This window comes from Siniperca chuatsi, linkage group LG14, assembly GCF_020085105.1.
Source record: "Siniperca chuatsi isolate FFG_IHB_CAS linkage group LG14, ASM2008510v1, whole genome shotgun sequence".
Classification (NCBI taxonomy): Eukaryota; Metazoa; Chordata; class Actinopteri; order Centrarchiformes; family Sinipercidae; genus Siniperca; species Siniperca chuatsi.
Window position 1 is genome coordinate 6,300,502 of NC_058055.1, and position 22,683 is coordinate 6,323,184.

Genomic DNA, 22,683 nt, shown 5'->3' on the forward strand with positions numbered 1-22,683 from the left:
CGCTTTAAAATACCCCAAAGGTGTTCTATTGGATTCAAGTCAGGGGACATACCTGACCAGGTCATAATTCAAACTTTTTTCCTCTTTAAAAACTTGTTTGATTTTTGCACTGTGTTTGGGATCATTGTCAGACTGGAAAATGCCTCTCCTGCCAAACTTCTTGAGACTGGGAGTCATCTTTTCATTCAGTATTTGGGTATACAAACTTGCATTCATGGTGCCATCCATAAATGTCACCTTTTACACTCATGCAGGCCCGTGTCAGCACACTCCCATCTCCATGTTTCACAGTTGGCACTATGCAGTCACTGTGATAGTCCTGGCCAGGTCCACACCCAACATGCTGGACCCCATCTGATCCAAACAAATTTATTTTGGTTTCATCTGACCAAAAAATGTGCTGCCAATATTCATCAGGCTTCTTTTCATGTTTTTTGGCAAAATTTTATCTTGCTGTTTTGTGCCTATTTGTGAGCAATGGTTTTCTTCTTGGACGCCATCCATAGAGGTTGACTTCATGCAATGCCCTTAGCACTGTCTGAGCAGTCACTGAAACACCAATTTCCCCAGATAATCCTGGTGCCAAGTCAGAAGCAGTTGCCCGATTGTTTTTCAATGCAGGGTTGCATTGATGTTCAGTAGCCTATTGATGCTCTTGTACCCTCTCTCATCTTCATGAAGTCTCACAATCTGGTTTCTTAATTGTTCAGGCAATTCCTTACCATGTGGAGCCATGTTGCATTAGACACAACCCATAAGGCCAAAATTGAGAAAGCTGTGGTGTTCACAAGTTCTTTTATAACCTATTCATGCAATTCGTCTTAATTGGAAAGCACAGGTGAATCACCTTTGTTGCAGTGATCACAGGTAAAGTGTTGCATTGAGTTTGTACTGTGGGGCCCGTATTTTCAATGCTGTCTGTCTAACCTGTTTGTTTTTAATTGTGCATAAGATCAAATACCCTGCACTTCAATTTTAAAATAATAATTTTTTTGTAGATGATACAGTTTTGAATCATTTAACATTTTAGTGGCATTGCACAGGGGTGTACTCAGTTTTGCTATGTACTGCATATGCGACTGCAGTGTTAACATAACTCCTATAATTAAAGTGAAGTTAAAAAACAAGATTAAAAAAGGATTAAATTCAGAGCTTGTTTCATGAGCCCATATGCACTGAGCATGACATCAACATTATGTCTCAGACCTCATTTGCTTTTCATGATCATCTCCTTCAGCTGTTTACACTTATGAATCACAAACCACCATGAGCATCAAATGAATCAGATTGTTAATGTTTTCCAAAATGTTGCCTTTAGCAGTAACACAGCACCCTCCTACCCGTATCCCTAAATTTATATGCTGCCCCCCTTGTCTCACATCCTTTTCCTGTTACATCATTCAGATAAATTAGGCAACTACAGTATGACTCCTATTATCAGGTCAGCTGAGGGACAAGTTGCCCATTTGAATCATCTGTATCCTTTCGGTCCCCTGCTGTGGATCTGCCCTCCTTCCTCCCATCGAGGGATCTTTGCTGTCACCAGACATATGCTGTGTGTGTCATTTGCGTCATTTTAGAGGCACACAATCAAATGCCTCCTCATGTGTGGTCACTTGTTTTGATTGCAAATTGTGTCTGTCATAATACTGGCAAAACCTCATCCTCAAAGCTCCACTCTGGTGTGGCAGTCCTCTGTTTTCTGGGAGTTTGTTATCTCTTTTTTACTTTTTGTGTGTGTTAAAAGGGCGTGTTTGTGCCTACTGTCACTTTTATTTTTTAAATAATGCAAATTTCAACAGTTCAGGCAGTATAATATACAGGGCCTTTAAAATGTATTCACTCCCCTTGGAAGTTTTCAGGTTTTATTGTTTTACAACATGGAGTCAAAGTAGATTTATTGGGGATTTTTACACTGATCAACAGAAAATGACTGTTTAATGTCAAAGTTTAAGAAGTCACATCATTTGTTAATTAGTTAGATCACCTGTTTGTAGTCAAAGGGTTTCAGTTGATTGTAGTATAAATACACCTGAATCTGGTTCCAAGCAGCTCTGCAAAAAAGTGACTGAAAAGCCAATGGATAGATACAAGAAAATTTGTAAAATAAATAACATAATAGAAATTCAGTCTATCTCAGTAGGACAAAATAAAAAGCAAATGAAAATTTAAAAAGCTGTTTCAAACAATAACTCTTTGATATTATTATTATTATTATATTTGACATATTATATCACAAGATGAAAATCAAATTAAGCTACCATCAATTTTATCAAGAATAAAGTGTCTTAATTCACATTCCAATAAAATTTGATTTTTTAGATTAGATTCAACTTTATTGTCATTACACATGTACAAGTACAAGGCAACGAAATGCGGTTTAAGTCTAACCAGAAGTGCAATAAGCAAGTGCAGGATATAAAGTGTGTGCATAAATTCAGGATAGAGCAGTATTATGAAAATATTTTACAAGTGGTACTATGGACATTATATACAGATGGCATTACTATAAACAGAGGTATACTGATGGATATGTACAATAATGAATTGGACTGGGCAGAACAGCAGTGCAATGAATGTAAAGTAGTGCAATTTATGGAAATAGTTAACAGTGCAGTAGATAAGTTATTGCAGTATACATAGTACTGGAGTGCAAATGATGCAGTATAGGAGTGGAAATGATGCAGTATATATATAAATAAATAATCCGGTAGTGCAAATGAACATGTGGTACATGTAGCAAAAACAATATCAATATAGCAGCATTTAAAGTTAAGGTATATGAGGGGACAGTGAAATCAGCAGGGGGCAGAGTTCAGTAGGAAGACAGCTCTGGGAAAAAAGCTGTTTCTCAGTCTGCTGGTCCTTGTCCGGAGGCGCCTGAGGCGCCTGCCGGAAGGCAGGGGAGAAAACAGTGTCTGGGCGGGGCTCGATGCAGACAGCGTTTCCTCTGGATGTCCTCAATGGCTGGAAGTGGAGTCCCTGTGATGCGCTGGGTAGTTTTCACCACCTGCTCCAGTGCCTTGCGCTCTGCAGCAGAGCAGTTCCCATACTAGACTGTGACACAGTTGGTTAGGATGCTCTCTACTGTGCAGCGATAGAAGTTGACCAGGACAGCTGAGGACAGTCGGTTCTTCTTCAGTGTCCTCAGATAGAAGAGGTGCCGGTGAGCCTTCTTGACCAGGCAGGAGGTGTTGGCGGTCCAGGACAGGTTCTCCCCAGGAACTTGAAGCTGGACACACGCTCAACAGCCATCCCGTTAATGTGAATGGGGTCATGTGCCTCCTCTCTCCTTCCTGAAGTCCACGATGAGCTCCTTTGTCTTGGAGGTGTTAAGGAGCAAGTTATTGTCTGAGCTCCATGTGGCCAGGTGCTGGACCTCCTCCCTGTAGGCAGTCTCATTGTTGTTGCTGATGAAACCAATCACCGTAGTATCGTCTGCAAACTTGATGATGGCGTTAGATCCATGCAGTCGAGTGTGAAGAGGGAGTAGAGGAAGGGGCTCAGCACACAGCCCTGTGGTACACCAGTGTTGAGTGTGATGGTGGTGGAGCAGTTGTGGCCTGACCTAGCAAGCTGAGGTCTGTTTGTCAGGAAGTCCACTAGGACTAGAGTGTTTCAGCACTTGCACAATGCAGGTGGATTTAAAGCATGCTGGCACAGCTGCTTGGGTGAGGGACAGGTTAAAAATATCCGTAAAGACCCCAGAGAGCTGCTCTGCATATGCCTTGAGTACGCGACTAGGGATGCCGTCTGGTCTAGCAGCCTTGCACGCGTTGATCCGGCTCAGTGCAGTAACTGGAGAGACACTGAGCCTCACGATGTACATTCGCCGGCATCTTGGTCGTTCGTTCGTAAAATAAGCTTTAGAAGTGTTAAAAACTATGATTGACAGTTTCTCTTTGTTTTGAAAAATCTAAAGTTAATTTTAAAGTTAACTTCCTTAACCTTGTTAGGAATACAGTATTAATAGAGATATAAATTCCTGAAGGCTTGAGTCTATTATTAGAGTGAATTACCCCTTTTAGACTTATTAACACACTCACTTTTGCTCTGTTATTTCAGTTTGGGTTCACTGGTTATGTTCTTGGTTTGTGCCATGCGTCCTCTCTGGTCATTTCTCAACCCTTTCTTGTCTGTTCCTTGTGCACCTTTGACCCCATCTGAACCCACAACCCTGCTGATGAAACTGCTGCCATGCTGGAGGAAACGCCACCTCCAGCTTGTCATAATGAGACCTACTTCCTCTCACCCTCCTGGGACAGGGGGCCAGTGTGGGTCACCTCTCATGAGGCTCAGGGATAATTGGATATTTTAAGCAATCCAATGAGAATAAGACACACCGAAGCCCTACACCCATATTTAGCAGCTCCACACATGCTATTGTCTGATTGCACTGGGAGAGAGAAGCTTGCTGTTTTTGATCTAATTTCTTGCTTCTCTCCTATCTGGGTTAGAGGCAGGCTGTTATTGGAACGGCCACCTGTGGCACCAGGAGAAGGTGGGCTATAATGTATAACTGGGGGTTCCAACGTGACAGCCATGGTGCCAAGGCTGTTAACTACTCTGGATCATTAGGACGAGGGCTGTGTATGACTAAAAGGAGATAGTGGCTCTAATGTGATGGAGATGAGGGGAGATGGACTGCCCTGCCATGCCCCGAGCCTGTGACAAATGGAAGCCCGTATGTTTATTCCTGACCCGGGCGAGCAATTGGTCACTAACAGCCAAATTAGCTTGAGGACAGACTGACTGACTGACTCTGGGTCAGGGCCAGTGTATAAGAGATTTTGGATGGCAGCCTACCTCACCAAACCATGACTTTGACTCCTTATGATATATTTCATCTTCACGTCATTCTAGTAAGCCAGCTGGCAGGCACTACAGTTCATTCAGAAACACTTTATGTCATGGAATTGACGATTTACAGCCAAAGGCTCTAATCTCTGAGATTTAATCTCCCCTTAATAAACATACCTGAACATTAGATCATAGTTAAATCAACAAAACTAAAAACATATCATATAAGGAGGAGGTTGGGGAGGTGGAGGGAGCTGCAGCAGCAAACGGGTTGGCATGAGTGTATCAGCACAAAAATAGTGAAAAGTGTCAAGTTGTAATGGCCGCATGAATATGATTGGACGCTACTAGTCGGCTGCCACACAATGCGGACAGTCTGTCTTAAATATCTGATTTGAGAAACAAATCTGATTTGCATGCAGTCTGAACAAAGTCAATATGTTGTTTGTTCAGTTTTTTATATGTTAAGTGATTGCATCGCTGTTCAAATGCACAGAGTTATCACATAATTTTTATTTATGTGGCTTTCGTGGACTTTTAAAAAGCTTTTAACCGTATGAGTACCATGTCTCAAGGCTGAGCTAGCAATGATGCTTTCAGTCACCAGGGAGGGGAACTCCGCCGCTAAAAGCTATTTGGTCAGTGACATTGATGAGTCAGTATAGTAAGTTCAGTTTGAAGATCCAGCCTTAAAGATTTGTACTGAACACCTCTAGAGCGCTATGCTCAATATGCTCTCCAAACTCAGAAGTGCAACAGCAACTAGTGCACGGAATACCAACATGATCGTGGACAGAATGACAAAGGAACACTGGCCTAACAACATCCATTGGGTGTGGACCAGGAGTCCTACTCTGAATAAGCTCTGTTTAATGGGATAGGATGTCACAGGTAAACATAACAAGGCCTTTAAAGAGTTATGCAAATGTCCTTGAATCCTTTTGGCATTTTGTCCAAGGAGGAATTTGATTGCCTCTGCAGAGCAGCTGGTGTGAGTGAAAAGTTCAAACATATAAATACACAAACAAGCTGTGAGTTCATTTCTTAAAATGTGTGCTGCTGCTGCTTGTTTGTTATCTGTTTATGTCCAAAGAACTTTATAGACCTACTCATCCTGTCTCTTAAAAGCAAGACTTTTATATGCTTATTTGCTTTCTTGTCAAGAATTAGCTTAGCTTAGCACAAAGACTGGAAACGGAGAAACCTAGCCCTAACCTCACTCTGTCCAAAAATTAAAAGAAATCCACCAACCAGCACCTCCGAAGCTCACTAATTAACACATTATATCTTGTTTGTTTAATCTGTACAAAAACCGAGGTGTAAAAAAGGTTTTTGGTGGTGGTGGAGCTTCATCCATCTCCTGGTTAAACTTCACATTTTATGCATAGGTATGAGAGTGCTATGGATTTTATCATCTAACTCTCAGCAAAACAGCTAATTAGCATATATCCTACTGACTATTCCTTTCGGCTTGTGAGAGATCAGTGTGTTCTTTTTAATTCACATGCTAGCAGCCAAGCTAAATGTTATTAAGCCAGCTTCACTCCTACAGTGTGTTGATTCTCTCTCCAGCCACAGCATAAACACGGCTCCAGAAGAAATCGGTGACTCTTAAACCTCAAGTGGGCCGTCACTGGCTTCGCCTTTTGTTTTCCAAACACACGTCAGTCAGAGTTGAGTTTGTTCCTCCTTTCTGGTGGAAAACATCTCAAGGCTTGTAACAAGAGTAGCAAAGATCAAGTGAGAAATATCCTCGGGATACAGCGCCATAAGCTGTAGTCTCTCCCTGCTTCTCTCTTCACTGCTCATCTGTGACACAGGAGGCCTGCTTGTTATGATGCCATTTCTTGTAGGAGGCTGTCAGGTGGAGAGAGATGGCTGAAAGCTGGTAGAGAATCATAAACCCTCCATTAGTCCCTGTTGTGTGTCTCCATGCTGCAGAGCCGGCTGCCCACGCCCGGTGAACCTACCAACCTGCACGCCTGGAGGACAGCAGTGTCTCTCCCTCATCTCTCTCTTCTCTGCTCCTTTGTTTTTTTTTTTCTCATGCCGCCCTCTCTCTTTTCTCTCTGTCTTTGTCTTCCTCTCCTCTTTTCACCCTTTGTCTGTATTCTGTCATTCTCAGCAGCTCTTCTGCGACAAACAAATCCAGCTACAAACATCAGGGGTTTGTACAGTACGTCATGAGAAAACATTTAACTCACTGATCCTTTAACTTTGTTGTTGGACTGAATAAGAACACTTCACTGCTTGGGTCCTGTTACTGCACCACTTCCACATGTGTCTTCAGTTATTCGCAGACTAAAGGATCTTATTAGTTTAAATGCACACTTAACTGATAAAAAATGTATGTGGAAGAAGGGTGATGGCATCTGTGACATTACACATATGCACAGAGGTGGAAAGTAACATTTACTCAAGTACTTCTATTTCTATTTTGTGCTACTTTATACTTCTACTCCACTACAATTCAGAAGGAAATATTGTACTTTTTACTCCACTACATTTATCTGACAATTGGAGTTACTAGTTACTTTGCATATGTAGCAAATTATTTTTCATTAAAAAAAAGATGTATTGTTCTGTGAAAAAACCCACATTTTTGTCTAGTCATTTTAGTCTAGAATTGAGTACTTAAAGTTTTATTTTCTTGTGAAAAAAACTCTGCCAGTATTTTAGGATAATTTCAGCCTGTTTTCTGGTGCAATCAACTTGTTTCAAGAATTTTCTAAAATCATCTTTTTCATTTCATTTCTAAAATAAAGTTTTTAGGACTCAACTACAGACAAAAATGTCTTTATATGATCAAGGTTTTTGCAGATTAAACACTTAAAAGTAGTTAAATTTAGCAAAAACACTGCTTACACATTCATGCATCAGTAATAATATGATATACTGTATATGACACTATGAAAGGGGTCATTTGGCATAACAAGTTATTTAACTTTTGATTCTTTAAGTACATTTTCCTGACAATGCTTCTGTACTTTCAATTTAGTAGGATGCAGGACTTTTACTTGTATGAAGTATTTTTACATTGTATTACTACTTACTAAAGTAAGGGATCTGAATTTTTCTTCCACCACTGCATGCAGTAAACAACCACTTTTACAGTGTATGTACACAGAAGCTGCACACATGCACACAGTGTACTTTCATGAATCCAGAACAGATGCTTTTGGGAAGAATTTGGGTGTTCCATTAGAGATCTGCCTCCTGCAGGGATAAAGCTTGTTCATCTGAGCCCAGGGGATTAGCAGGATACTCCTCACCCCACAAAGCCACACACTGGGGTTTATTAAAATGATAGATAAGACAGAGCGACAGGGAGAGGAAGGGATGGTGGGTAATAAGGAACAGAGTGTACATTATGCAGTAGAGAATCCCAGCCTCTGCTCTGCAAGGTCGTAGCTGTTACACTATTGGGATTTAAACACACAAGCACACGCACATATAACACTGAAAAATTTGAACACACTCAGCTGCCTAATTCCTCTTTTCCGGGAGACACAATGACATAGAAGCCTGTCATGGTGGTGGGAGCAGCAGAATAGGATGCATGGCCCAAGCCATGTGACAACAAGGACCTTTGTTTTATTACACAGTAGTTAAAGTGCAAGCCAGGATTTGAATAAGTTAATAAGCTGTGCACATCATCAGTGATCTTGCCTTGGTCTCTTACTTAAGTGTGTGTTTTATAGAAGAAAAAATACACTACACTTGCACAAGTCGGAGCCGATGCCAGAATGAGAAGTGTGTCACTCACTGTCTGCATCGACTTATTTTAGCTCAGGTGCTCTCGGTTTAAATGGAAAGGTCAGACACGTGCAGGTGCATGCACGTGGGACCGACAATCTGCATACATATTCAGTTCATACATATATGTGATTTAGACTTTGATATGGAATTTCAACCCATGAAAGCTGACAAAATGTTACAGCATGCCGCAACTCGTGCCTCGCTTGTTCCACATCCACTTGCCCCGGATTCAGGTCACACGCTGATGCACAGCAATGTGCTGCAGCGGTCTACTTGTAACTCTATCATTAACTCATAGCCCTGCAGCACAATGTGATCTTCTTAAGTGTTCACTGTACTAGAACTCTTTCAGGTTGAATGTGCACGGTCCAGTGGAGTCATGGCCGAGAAAGATGATATTTTAATTCCCTCATTTTTATAGAGCCCTCCTGGCTGGGTATCCTTTCTCACCAGCTGACCTTGACAGACAAAGAAGCATCAGCATAAATGAATAGGAGCTGGTTAATAGTTAATGGCCATCTCTGTTATTACTTGAACTTGGAGCAGCAGAGCCAGTATGCATGGATGTTTTTTTGTGCTATGTTATGCGTGTGTGTTTGTCCAAAAAAACATGGTTTTGTTTTTGCTAGGAAGGAAACGTTTTTGTTTACAGATGACCAAAGGAAACGGTCTTAAATTATTGTTACTTTAATAGCTGGAAATTATTGGAAATGTCAATGTCAGCAGGAATGACTCTGGAAAACAAATCATTAAAAAACTGAAAGGAAAAATAACGCTGGGCAATGATTTCTTTGGGATTTCCCTTTTCCAAATTGTCATTGGAGTAAATGTACTCACGCTGTAGCAAGCAGCTTTCTGGCTATCTGTCAGAGGCAGCTGGTTTGTCACTGCATTTAAGAGTCGGGTGTCTCAGCCACCTGTGTGAGAGCCCGCATATAAACTGAAACATTTTCCATTACACATGCTGTAATGGAGTCCAGGGATAAATAGTGCAGATGGGGAACTTCCTTTCAACGCATCTTTATACTGAACTTCCTTTTAACACATCTTTCAAGCTATCTATTCCCACAAGACATACTGTATCCCATCAAATGGGCTCCAGCCTGTTTTCGCAGCGTGCTACTATGCAGAATTTATTCCTGATTGTAAAGGTGGCCTTGTGCCAAGAATGCTGCTTCTGAGACGACTTCACATCAAATCATCATGTGATGAAACCACTGCACTCGCTCATTACTATCGCACTTACAGTCTGATAACTCCAAAGCTAAATTAGAGCCTAATATGTCTCCATACTTCTCTGTAGAAGACTCTTCTCATCTCATCTTCAAGTGCTGGTTGAAGACAAACACAGATGCATGACAGAACAACAGAGTAGTTTGCATAATAGGAACAATGAGCTTAAACACACATTTCTGGAAGTGTATCAGAATTTGACTAAAAGGCCAAATCCAAAAATTGTCACCCACAGGTGTCGTTAATATCTTCCAAAAAGAAAATTAGCCTTTGGATGTGTTTCATTATCTGAAATTCTGCTTGGATTTGGTCCTTAACAGATGTTTTATTTATTCTTAATGATCATGCCTGCCCTTTTTTTAACCTTCTTAGGTAAAAGCCATAATGAACACATTAACAGTGTGTGTGACACAGAAACCAGCCACAGTCGCTATTATCTCAGCCTCGTTTGCATCCAGTGTCCAATCCTGCTTGCCATAATTTGTTAGGCAAATACTGCACATGCTTCAGGTTGATCAACCTTCCCCTAATGTCCAACAGACATATGTCACGGGGCGCACAACAGTGAATACATATATTCTTGCTTCCAGGCTTGGTGTCATGAAAAAGGTATTTTTGTTTGTTTCAAAAATACACATCTTAAAATGTCTTAAAGGGGTCGTCTACTTCAGCAATGTAACATTACACTTCCATAAAGTTGTGGTAAAAAAAAGAAGGGTCAAGATTCATGCAGCAGGGGCTGAGATATCTAAACATGCTTGACCCATACTAGTACTGAGACCAAAATGTATCTTCCAAAAGGAATTAACTCATATATTCAAAGCACTACAGAGACATCAGAGCCAGCGGTAAAATACCAAAGGGTTTGCAGAGATGCTGCTGTTCTCCCTGGTTTGACAGTGGATGTTGACCGGCTGAGATGACTGGTCCTCACATCTCAAAAAATGCCAGAGCAAATTTTCAAATAAGCAAAAATTAAAATATGGATTGTTTCAATAAATCAACCGCATTAAAAATCTAACTGGTTACTGTCCCGCATGAAACAATATCACAACTGTTGTAGGTTGAAAATTATAGCAGTCCATAGCAGTTATGAGCCTGGCTCAAACGCGCAGCTAAGCCACTGCTTGTGCTAGATGTGCAGTGCATGCTGCATACTTGTCTCGCCATGTCCTCACTTATCAGCTCCCAGTGTATCCTCCATTAAATGGGTGGAGCAAGAACACTTCTGGTCATTTGGACTGTACTTGGCTAGATGCAGATTTTGAATTGGAACAGTACTGATGACATTTTTGACAACACTAGTACAGACAAGAAGATTGAGAAAGGCATCATGTCTTTCAAACTCCACACTCCCAGTTTGTAACGCAGGCTTTTTGTTAAAAATTTGAAGCCGAGCTGCAGCTGAAGCTGAGATAACCCTGATGACATCACAAGGGGGACATATTTCAGGCTGAGTAGTACTCCTTGTGTTGAGTAGGCTGAAGTGTAAAGTCGGTGGAGTGCCCTTTTCAAATATTGTTTTCCTGAAATCAAGAGACATCCGCCAGTGATTTTGATGGTTTTGCCTAAATGTAATGCAACTTTGCCTGTTTTACCTAAAACAAATAAAGTGGATTATTCACTCAATTCAAGAACTTTTAAAACTACCATTTGATTTGCATTGAAAACAGGTGAAATCATCTCACTGCACTGGCAGATTTTTATAGTGTAGGTGGTGTCTTTGACAGCTCACTATAGGCTCACTATACTGTACCACTCCCACTCTTATTTGAGTTTTGGTGTTCTCGCCATCCCGTCTTGCGTCGTGTTGCACTGCACCATACTGTACTGGGCTGGGCTTTGCATCTAGGCCATGTAGGCAAGCTGCCTTCTGCTGCATGTGTCTGAAACTGAGCTCTGTGCCGGGAAGAGAGCAGTATAATCAGGGCAGTGTTTTATTTAAAGACGGTAACGTGGGCAGCAGCAATTCTCAGGGGCTTCGATGCTTCACAGCACAGCTCTCATAGAGGTGATCAGACCTCCTACTAACTTTTAACACCTCAGCCCTTTTCTCTACCAACTTCGAATCTGATGCAATCTGGAGCTGGACAGCCGCTTTCTCCAGAGTGCGTGATGGTTTCTATTGAGCCTTATGAGCGATAGAGAAGGGATTGGCAAGAGATGGAGATATTTCAAGCAAAAGAGGAAGACAGGGTGGACATCTGTTTTGCATACTACTCCATTTGTTACATGTGTGTGTATGCGCAAGGTCAATGACTTTGTATGTTTCATTAGTACTGTAAACATGTGGGTGGAAAAGTGTATGTCATGTGCACAGCGGCCGTGTGTGTTTGCTGATGTGCCTGTGAAAACATGACAGGGAGGTTCATTAATCATTTGTGAGTAGCTTTTTTCTGTGAGTGTGAGCCTTAACGGAGCGAGCAGTTCTGTCAGTCACCGAGCTCTTTGTGTGTTTCAGAAGGTGACGGCAACCCAGCTACGGCAAGAACAACAATAAAAACAACTATTACAGTAAAACAGCTAAACAGCTGCAACAACACAAAGGACAAACTGACATGGAAGCTCACCAAGGAAGATAATTATGTAATGGCGAGTGGTTTTATCTTTAGAAATTGTGTGTGTAGCCAAGGAAGTTGATTCTTCATGGCACAAATCACACAGCTTCCACAAGACCCATAACTGAAGACTTCCCGCCAGTAGAAGGACATAGATGCAGACTCAAAATGTTGCTCCTTATGGCTACACTACTGCAAAGGAGCCAGGAAGAGACTGTAGTGTCAATCTTAAAGCCTCCGAAAACTTGGAGTATTTCTTTATAACAGTTCGTATTCATGACTAAATAAGCAACAATTAAAGTTGAAATTTGAATTTGAAATTCTTAGGTTTTATTTATTAAGTTTAACACAAAAAAATCAGCTAATCTGCTTCATCAGGACTGCGTGGGTGTGGCTTCATCAGATTTGATTGACAACATTAAAAGAGTACACCACTGATGTAGTATTTCACTCCTATAACGTTGTCGGACTCACAAGCACAGGAAAAGAAACAAACACAGACGTTTGTCATGTGAAATAATCAAAACTGTTTAAACTCTGGCAGCATATATTGTGATGTGTAATTCCACATGAAAGACACTTAGCTCCCTTGCCTGTTTGCAAGATTTGTAAAGGTGTTGGAAGGCTTTGCAAAGCCTCTAGTTTGCAGCATTCACACATCCACAGAGCTATTGACCACACAGGTAAACAGAGGGGCAGAAAGAGGGAGTGTGGGAAATGTGAGAGGTTGAAAGTATAAAATATGAGATAGGGAAAAGCTGGATTCACAGAAGTGCTTAGAAGATTTGAAGTTCTTAAAAAAGCCTTTGGAATCTGATTACACAACATTTTCCCAAGAATATTTTATTTTAATTGCTTGTTAACGCTGTCATCAGCAACGTGCTGGCCTCGTGGTGCCAGGCCGTTCCCCACACTACGTCTGCACTTGTTTTTTAGAGCTGATTTTACCAGCTAGCTGAAGAACAGTGCCCAACAAATCTCTGGGTGATTAGAAAAGGATTCCCTATGTGCATTGCAACATTGTCTTTTGATCGAAGTAGTATCTGATTTTATTTCATGCCAAAAATACAGTATTTTGACTTGAGGAGTTGGTGTTAGCAAAAGGCTGCTATGTCCCAAAAAGCTTATGCAGCTCTGTTTTATTTGTGATATTCTTCATCCTTTCTAGTACAAAGCTTCTCTGATAATTATAAAAGGCTTGAGTTCAGTGTGCTGTCGATGCATCTTTACACCACAAGCAATAGAAGAAAATGTACTCTTCTCATTTGAATTGCATGTTTGTGCTGCAGGACATGATTTTAGTTAAGAAAAACATTAGCATGCCTATTAAATACAGCCTTTTTTTCTTTCCATGACGTCTTCGGTGCTATTTCTTTTCACATTTGGTAAACTGAACCTTCCCTTTGGTTCCTGTGTTTTGCACATTTCCCCCTCTTCTTCAGTGAAAACAGTAATTTTGCTTTAAACCTTACGTGACACAGAAAAAGAGACACTTCATACAGAAACATATGCAAGACTCCTGACTGCTCGGGTAAATCACTGACTGAAGTGAAGAAGCACCATGTTAAGAAAACCAGATCTGGACATTCAGATTGTTCCAGTGGAGATCAATAAAACAGGGCTTACCTTGTTCTCACGGGAGACCTTTTCTCTGAGTGTGCATATTTGTGTATGTATATGTGTGTGTGTGCATGAGCCATCTTTCAAGTGGCTTTATCTTGCTATCAGATCCTCAAGAACTTGTCCTACTTGAAGTCCCCCACCATTAAAAAATGTATTTTACTAATTGTTACTTCACTTGGCTGTTTGAGCTTCACTGTGCAGAACAATGTGTGTGCAGAGACATTAGAAGGTTGTTTTCACATTCATCTGCTGAAGGGGGAAAGCTCTCACTAGACATCACTAGTTTGGAAGCCAATCACAGTCCAATATGTAACTGTGTGATGTGGAAACTTGAAACCTCCAGTGCACATACATTGAGAATGGACTTTACAGTGAAGTAGGAGCTGGACACAAAATAAACTTTCGAAACGAAAAATATTTGCAAATTAATAGATTCTGGATTTTTCAACGAAAGAACAGATGGAATTTTAAGGATGTTTAAATAGTTAATTGAACTTTTTTGTGGAAAAACCATATGAGACACAAATTCAAATTCAAAAGTGGAGTATTTTTATATGTGCAACTAACTAGCACAAGACAGACAAGTTCAGCTGTATGAAATGTATAGAGGTATCCTCGTCCTGACCTTTGTCTTTCAACACTGTTAACACAGAGAGCAGGATGTGTTTATTTAGTCCTTTTGAAATTCTGCTGCTCAGCCCCTTTTGTCAACATCATCCACCAACTTTATGACAAGAAAATGACATTTGGTAGCCAGCAAGGTTGCTCTCATACAATCCACAATGGAAACTGACACAGTCAAAGTAAGACTTTGATGAGCAGAACTGGTGGTACATCCTTCAATTAAAGGTGGGGTATGCAATTCTGGAGAAATCCAATACCATGACAAATACTATGATATAGAACGAACAACGACACAGCAAGTAATGTAACTAACGTTAGCTCGGTTGTGGGTTTTCAAACTGTCCCTACAGTTGCTGCTGTGAAGCTAACAGCCAGAGAGGACGAGACGGCTTCCCAGAGCCAGCACAGCAGCTCCAGACATACTCACAACTCTCCTGCTACTATAGCTAACATCACAACAGCAGCAGATCTTGGCAAACTAGAAAGTAAGCCGAATGTCTGTGGGCAAGTCATTTAACGTTACCTGACACACAGATCATGGCTGGACTAGTGTTGTGTGGCCCGGTCCGAGCCACTTTGTTTATTTCCCATTTACAGATCCAGGGCTGTGTACAAACACCAGAGTTTTTTCAGTGCACACACTGAACGGACAGCTAGCGGACCGTGAGGAGATATTCGCTGAATTTGACAAAAAGACATGTATTGGATTAGAATCGCATACCACACCTTTTAAGTGGCTCCTGTAAAATTACTTAATACTGAGCCCCCTTTGAAGAGGGGCCCTGTGTCTAAATGTTGTTAAAGATGAATAATTTTGCATTTAATTTTAAATTTAAATTGTAACCAAACTAACTTGGGGAGCCCAGGGGGGAACGGGCGTTTGGGACATCTGATTAGGGGCCCCTAGTGGGTTAATCCAGCCCTGACTGTTGGGTGGTTTGATCTATAGCAATTCACCATATTTTATAAGCTCATCGCTGGTTTTGTATATAAAATCTTAATGTGCAAAATTAGCTAGTAACTATAGCTGTCAGAGACATGTAGTGGAATAAAAAGTACAACATTCCCTCTGAAATTCAGTGGAGTAGAAGTATGAAGTTGCATAAAATGGAAATACTCAAAGTAAAGTAAAGTAAAGTAAAGGCATCTCAAAATTATACTTAAATACTGTACTTGAGTAAATGTACTTTGTTACTTTCCAGCACTGATAAGGAGCATAACCAGACTAGAGGAGCTTGTAGAAAGTCTGACACAGTCTGTACAGTGTTGAACACACTGTACATCCCAATTCGGGATGTGTAGCCAACCAAAATGTGAGGACAAATAAGTGGAGGATATAATTGGATTTGATGGAAAATGACTGTGTTTATGTGTCTGTGTGTGTGACAGAGGATGAGATAGAGAAGTAGGATGTGAGCTGTGTCTGTGTTTGAGTTTAGAAGCTCCAGCTCAGCTCACAGCTTGTAAAGCTGGACTGTCTGCTCATCTTGTCCCACCCACAGACAAGATGCAGCCTCTCACTGTTCTTGTAGTTTGTGCGTCGCTATGCCTGTGTGTGTGTGTGTGTACAGTATGCACACACACACACACACACACACACACACACACAGTTCACATCGGTGCTTCTATGTGTGCTTGCTGCTTTTTCTCACATTCCATTTGTGAATTTCTTTACATAACGAGTGACTGCATATTCCTCCTCTTGTAAACTTTCTCTTGATATATTCTTTGCTGCAAAAAATCTCAAGTGATGTGTCATGAATGCCAATGATTCTGCCACGCTGCCTCCTCCAGGGAGTCGAACAGAGAGTGAGAGTCAGTACATGTGTAGGGTTTATCTGAACAACCTTCCTGGCCACTATATGGGAAAGTCATTGGGAAAGCTCAGTACTTTAAATACAAACATTCGCATTATGTTGGCTTTCTTTTAGAGGAAGAAAGACGGATAGAGAGGGAAATGAAATGTAAAAAAAAATGAGGTAACAGGTGGACTGTATGGGATCTCAGCAGCTCCCTCAGCCTGACCACTGATACTATAAAAAGATTGAGACTTCCCAGAGGACCAGCACTCCGTGAGGAATCAACATCCGCCCTCCTAATCTCTGACCTCCATCATGATCACCCCTCCTCTCTTCCTCCTTTTCCTCTCCTCCATCTCCTCATACCTGCAGCCAGGACACATGCAGATTACATGCAGATGTCAGCTAGAGAGTGGAGCATGAGCACAGAGTCCACAGCGAGGCACACAGAAGAACCTTCCAGTGATATTATGACATGACAAATGATCAAGGTTAATTATCTGTCTGAGTCTGATGGCGTGACAGCTCATTAAAGCATTACAAGGCTGCATAATCTGCTCTGTCCCCCTCTTTCTCTGTTAAAATTCAGTCTGTGTTGCGAGGCCTCTGACGGGGAGAAACATCACAGAGATGATGAGCTGAGCATGACCAGACAGGCACGATCAAGAAGCGAAGCAGGTACAAACTCACCTTCATAACTGAGCATGCACTGTCTCTATAGACAAAACAAGGCAAGAGACGATGGTTTTTTCCACCATTGAGCTGTTATTTAATTTTGCTGTGCAGCTCCATAAAGAACAGATGAAAAAGATGACTGTAAAAGCACTTGAAATTGTTTTATGTGTAAAAGGCTGTATTTTCTGGTTTGGAAAGGACAGCAGCAGTATAAATTAATGACTTTTTGATTTACAGTTGAATTATTCTGGCAAAGTGTTTATGAAGTAAATGTCCTTGTCATTCTGAATGGAGCAGCTCCTGAGTGTACTAATTCAGTGTGTGTTGAGAAAAATGTGTAATATACAACAGCAGCAAAGGGCCATGACAAAGTGATGAAAACTTTCTTTCCACAGAAGAACTTGGATAGTAAAAGCTAAGTTGTAGATGAAGTGAACTACAGTTTCAGAGAAGAAATGACAAGAGAAGCAGCTTAATAGGGAAGAAAAACATGTGCAGAGGCAAACCATTTATTTATACTAGTTACAAAGACAAAAGTACAAATGATCTGTAAGAGAGGAGGAGTAAAAAATAGCATCCAAAAAAGTTCAAGGGAAGTAGGAATAATGCACTCAAGATGCTGCTGATGAAATTAGACAACCGTTTATTTGTGTCAACAATGCAAGCAGCATTTCTTTTCATTAAGCAGCCGACTCTCAGAGTGATTCACTTTGGATATTAACTATAAACTGTGTCTCCTAAAAATTTTCAGCATATTTTATCAGTTTCAGCATAAACTGCTTACCGCTGGCCTGCACTTGCCTAAAGCAGTGAGGTTTCCTCTCTGTCAATCATTTAGCATAGCTTCAGTGGTTTTCATGGTGATTTTTGTAAGTGGCTGTATCTATGACAAGCACATAAACCATTTTCCACCCGCAGTCTAGTGGAAACTGGGGTTCTTTAGATAAAATATGACACTATTAGGAATGCTTACATTGTTAAAGACTATTTTTTCTGAAATCCATTGTATTGTCTTTAGTTTGCAGCCTTTTAGTCTGTTTGTATTCATTCATGAGCAGTCTCAAGGTTGCTTTGTCTCTTATGTTTCAGCCATATTACATTCAAATTGGACTTTTATTTCCTTCACATTGTGGCAAAAATCACTTGCCTTTCTTATATTAAGGTTAAAAAAAACTGACCACCGAACACTTCATCTTACTTGTTCCCTCTTTGTCAACGTATGTTAATATGAGAGCTGCATGTTTGTCCTGAATCCATGATGGAAGGTTTGTTTTTGTTTACGTGGTTGTTCTATGTGCATTAAAGACACTGCATTTACATTTGTCTCCATTTGACACCTGGTATTAGTTGCCTAAATTGCAGCTTTAGAGCCAGATGATGGGCATTACATCAACCCTACAAATATTAATGTGTTTGCAGCTGATACTGGACACAGTAAAATCTTTGTCTGTATTTAAAGCTCCCCTTAAGTGCTCACCTTAAATCTGAATTTAAGACGTGGACGTATGAGCAGGATTTTGTGACATCACTAGTTTAGAAGCCAGTCACAGTCCAATATGTAACTTACATAAGTGTGATATGGAAACTTGAAACCTCCAGTGCACATACACTGAGGATGGACTTTACAGTGAAGTAGGAGCTGGACACAATATAAACTTTTGAAATGAACAATATTTGCAAATTAATAGATTCTGGATTTTTCAATTCTGCCATAACAGAAAAAATACTACATACCTGTAATCAAATAATCTGTTCTTCAGAATTTTGAGCCATTTCTCAAACTGGTCTTTTTTGCTTACTAATTAATGTTGTTGTTAATGTTCACTTCTACATATTTTGGCAGAATTTTACACTGCACAGTATCTCCTCCAGGACGCTTAAGCACAGGGTGGTAGTTAATGTCATTAGTCAGTTTCTAAGGCTTCAAAGAAATAATTAAATGTTCACTTTCCTTCCTCTATGGGAGCACACAGCATATCCTCTGTGTCTGATATTTCATGGAGGTCAGTGGGGTAAACCGACAGGAGAAACGCGTTCTTACAGTGTCCCATGAATAATCAAACCCAGGGGAACTCAGTCATGAAATCTGTTGTTGCTGGTGTTTGAGTGGAATGAAACCTGTCCCACAGTGGCACTGCTCTATCACTCCCACTCTGTTGACAGAGAGGCAGGACTCAAAGAGAGGAAGTGTGTCTGTTTCAACTCATTTGAATAAGGTCACACATGTATTCTAAAAGGGGAAGTGTTGATATTCAAACTGAAGAGTTACTATCCTCGCCCATCTGTTCCATCTGACAGTGTTCTTCATGTTGCATGAGTCCCAAAAGTCTGACTCATCTCTGAGTACAAACTAAACAACACTCCTGTATTTTCGCTGGGGAGGGAAATGCTTAAATGAAGGGCCATGCACTTTGTCACCAGAGCTTTTGTTATTAAGCCGCCATTGTTCTGCTTTGCGTTGTTACACTGTAGACTGATGAAGAGATGATGAACGGTAGAGGTGCTGACAGAGAGGAGCCATCTGTCCCTCATTAAAAACGATCAGAGGGAGTGGAGGGGAGCCAGGTCACCACTGGACACAGCAGTCCTCATTCAGGCATACATGCAGCCACACACACACACACACACACTGTGAGAGAGAAATCTTCCCTGGGATGCCGGATCAAGGATGACATCCCAGTCTGCCATGGCAACTTTGAGTGCGGAAAGACTAATAAGAGTTGCTTCCTTGTTAGGAAGCTTGAACAGTGCATGTCAGGAGATGTGTCTAAAGGCCCTGGCTTCTGTCTCACAGGAGTATGTGCGTGTGATTTGCATCCTGGATTAGCTACAGGCTTTATCTGCACCTTATTAAAACACCTGTTGGTGATTTTGCAGGTTTTGATTCAAACAACAGCCCATGTGAATACCACATGTTGTTTTTATTGTATATTCTGGGGCCAAAGGCAACCATTTACAGTAAAATGGGTACATTTTCTGTATTTAAAGTGCCTATAAATGATATTTTTGTAACAAAAATGGATCAAATGACTATGTGTTATGTGGAAGGTGTAGCTTGAAGTGACTAACCCACAGAGAATTGTTTTGGTTTTCCGGACCGCAACTTTACTGTTTTGGTTCAGTCTCACCAAAACAAATGGTTTTCAGCTGCAGCAGGCAGTCCCTGTGTGAATGCCAGCTGAAGCTAATATTATGAATGACAGTTAACCAGGCAGAGGGAGACGTCAACTTTCCCTTCTCTAAACTTTTGTTTTTCACCAAAGTGGAGAAATTACACTGCTTTTCACTCAAAGGTAAACCGGGTGCAGGGTGTCACCTGCGTGGACAAAGTGGAGAGCGAACCGACCTAAACTCTGTTTACCCATCTTCAAAGCATCTGATGGGGAAATAATTGTCAGCAGCTCTCAGTGCTCTGATTCATTTGGATCTTATGTTGTTGTTTTGTGCATTGTGCGTCTCCTCTCTGCCTCCCCCTCCCTCTGCCATGCCGTCTATTTCCCAGGTCACTGATTGGTAATTGGAGCTGTCTGACAGGAAGTGACAGCCTCCGTTTTTGTTGGTGTTCATTGGTCATTTACATAAATCCCCTCAGGGGAATGGGCGACCCGGCACTTGATCCTCTTTAATGGCCCAGTCTGTCCTTGGTGATGATCAGTGTGGAGAAATGATTAGAAGAGGCAGGGGACCCACTTTAGAGCACAAGTGACTTTCGAGAAACAATTATTATTGCATGAAGTCATTTTTCAAACCATCACTTCTTTAATTTGTAGTACAATCACTTACTCTTTTTGTAACCAAAAGTTGGAATCTTCTCCATTTTTGTCTTTGAATGTTCCTGACACGACTCTGCCCGGATATTTATACCGGCAGCAGTAATGTCATGTCAAAGCCCAAAGTTCTGAAACCTCTGTACTTGTTGGCAGTGTTCCATGTTGGAGTTAATTGGTGTAGATGACCTGTCAAACCAGCAGCCTCTGGCTAACGCTGAGGAGCACAGGAGGAGATAGAAGGATGTTGATCATCACTGCTATTAATAACATCAGATGGCTGGAGCCTAAGACAAGCAAGACGAGCAAATCCTGAATGCAAAATTCAACCCATCACCTGGGCAGGGGAATAGCACTGACATTTCGTCAAAGATAAAACACATCCGCTCCACCCTGAGTTTGAGTTGCTCATTATAGAATACACCTGGCAAAGAAAAAGATCTACAATGGCTTTTATCTCAAATGCAATTAATGTGGTCAACAAACTACAGTAAACTTAAATATGAGAGTGCAGGCTGTACACCGTGGGTATGAATGCACTGACTGTTGTATAATTGCGAGATCTTTGTTCTGTTAATGTGATGTTTCTATCTTGTGGACATGTTTGTGTTTACATTTTCCTGGGTGAGACCAAAGACAATGAAGTGTATTATTTTCTTAATCTCTGCTCATGCTGATTTACAGCTCTATAAAATTGGATTTCAAACTGATCGAAAAGGTGACTGGGAGATTTTGCAGTGATTCAGTATGGGTGCATATCTTTATGTTTGAGATTGGTTATTACTGCTATAAAAATCAAGTGCATCTCAATGTTAATGGACTTTGTATGCACAAAGTAATTCTGCCATTTGTCATTACCAGGATCAGTTCAAAGCTGTACGTCTCTGTGACATAAGAAAATTAGATTCTTTGAGTTTTTGGCTTCTTACTAAAACTGCTCAGATTTATTGATTGAACTGTTTGGTGACAGTTAATAATTTCTGTAGCGTCTGAAGTACTCAGTGAGGGCTTCGACTAGGGTGAGGACATCTCTGGGGTGTCCAAATACACAATAGATTTCATATAAGGAAAATATTAGACATAGTCAATTGGCAGGGTCGGTACAGCTGAGAGCCTTTAAAACAAACAAACAGACAAAGTATAAGTGATGTGTCAACAAATGTGAGGAATCTTCCTTTCTCTCTGTAGCTGACATATTTTCCTCTGATATGTGTTTCTTTAACTCAAATGCATGTAGCCTCTACAGTCCATTAACTAACCATACAAAGTCTTTTAGGGCTGTTTGGCAGTGCTTTAACATGGCACAGGCTGCTTTAGAGGCCAGTGATTTGATTGTGGGCTGACTGGATTGCGGTTTGAGCTCCGAGGCACAGATACGGGAATTATAACACTGTGCTATAAATGTCTGTCCCACCACTTTAGGACTAAGACACTAAAATGTTGCCAAAGCAGTAAAACATTTTTTAAAGTATAAAAGAAGAATGTGCACATGTGTATGTTGGACTTTTTCCTTTAGCCTGTAAAAAGTCAGGAAATAATACATTGGATGTCACCAGAGTTTCTTTTATCACTTGGGGGCAGCGGAAACTAGTTGTGAACACAACGCTGACATATCATCACCTTTTAAATTGATATGGCGAACGAGTTGAACTAATCATTATCTAATAATTCATTAATATAGTATCTCCCAGTCTGTTCTCTAGTAACTCATCATTATCTAATATATAGTCCTAGATTCTGAGTCATTCAGGAACTACTTATTAACGATTCATTAATTATCAGGTCGTTCCTGATTCGTTCCTCACTTGTTCCTTAGTAACTACTTACAAATTTGTGTACTGTGAA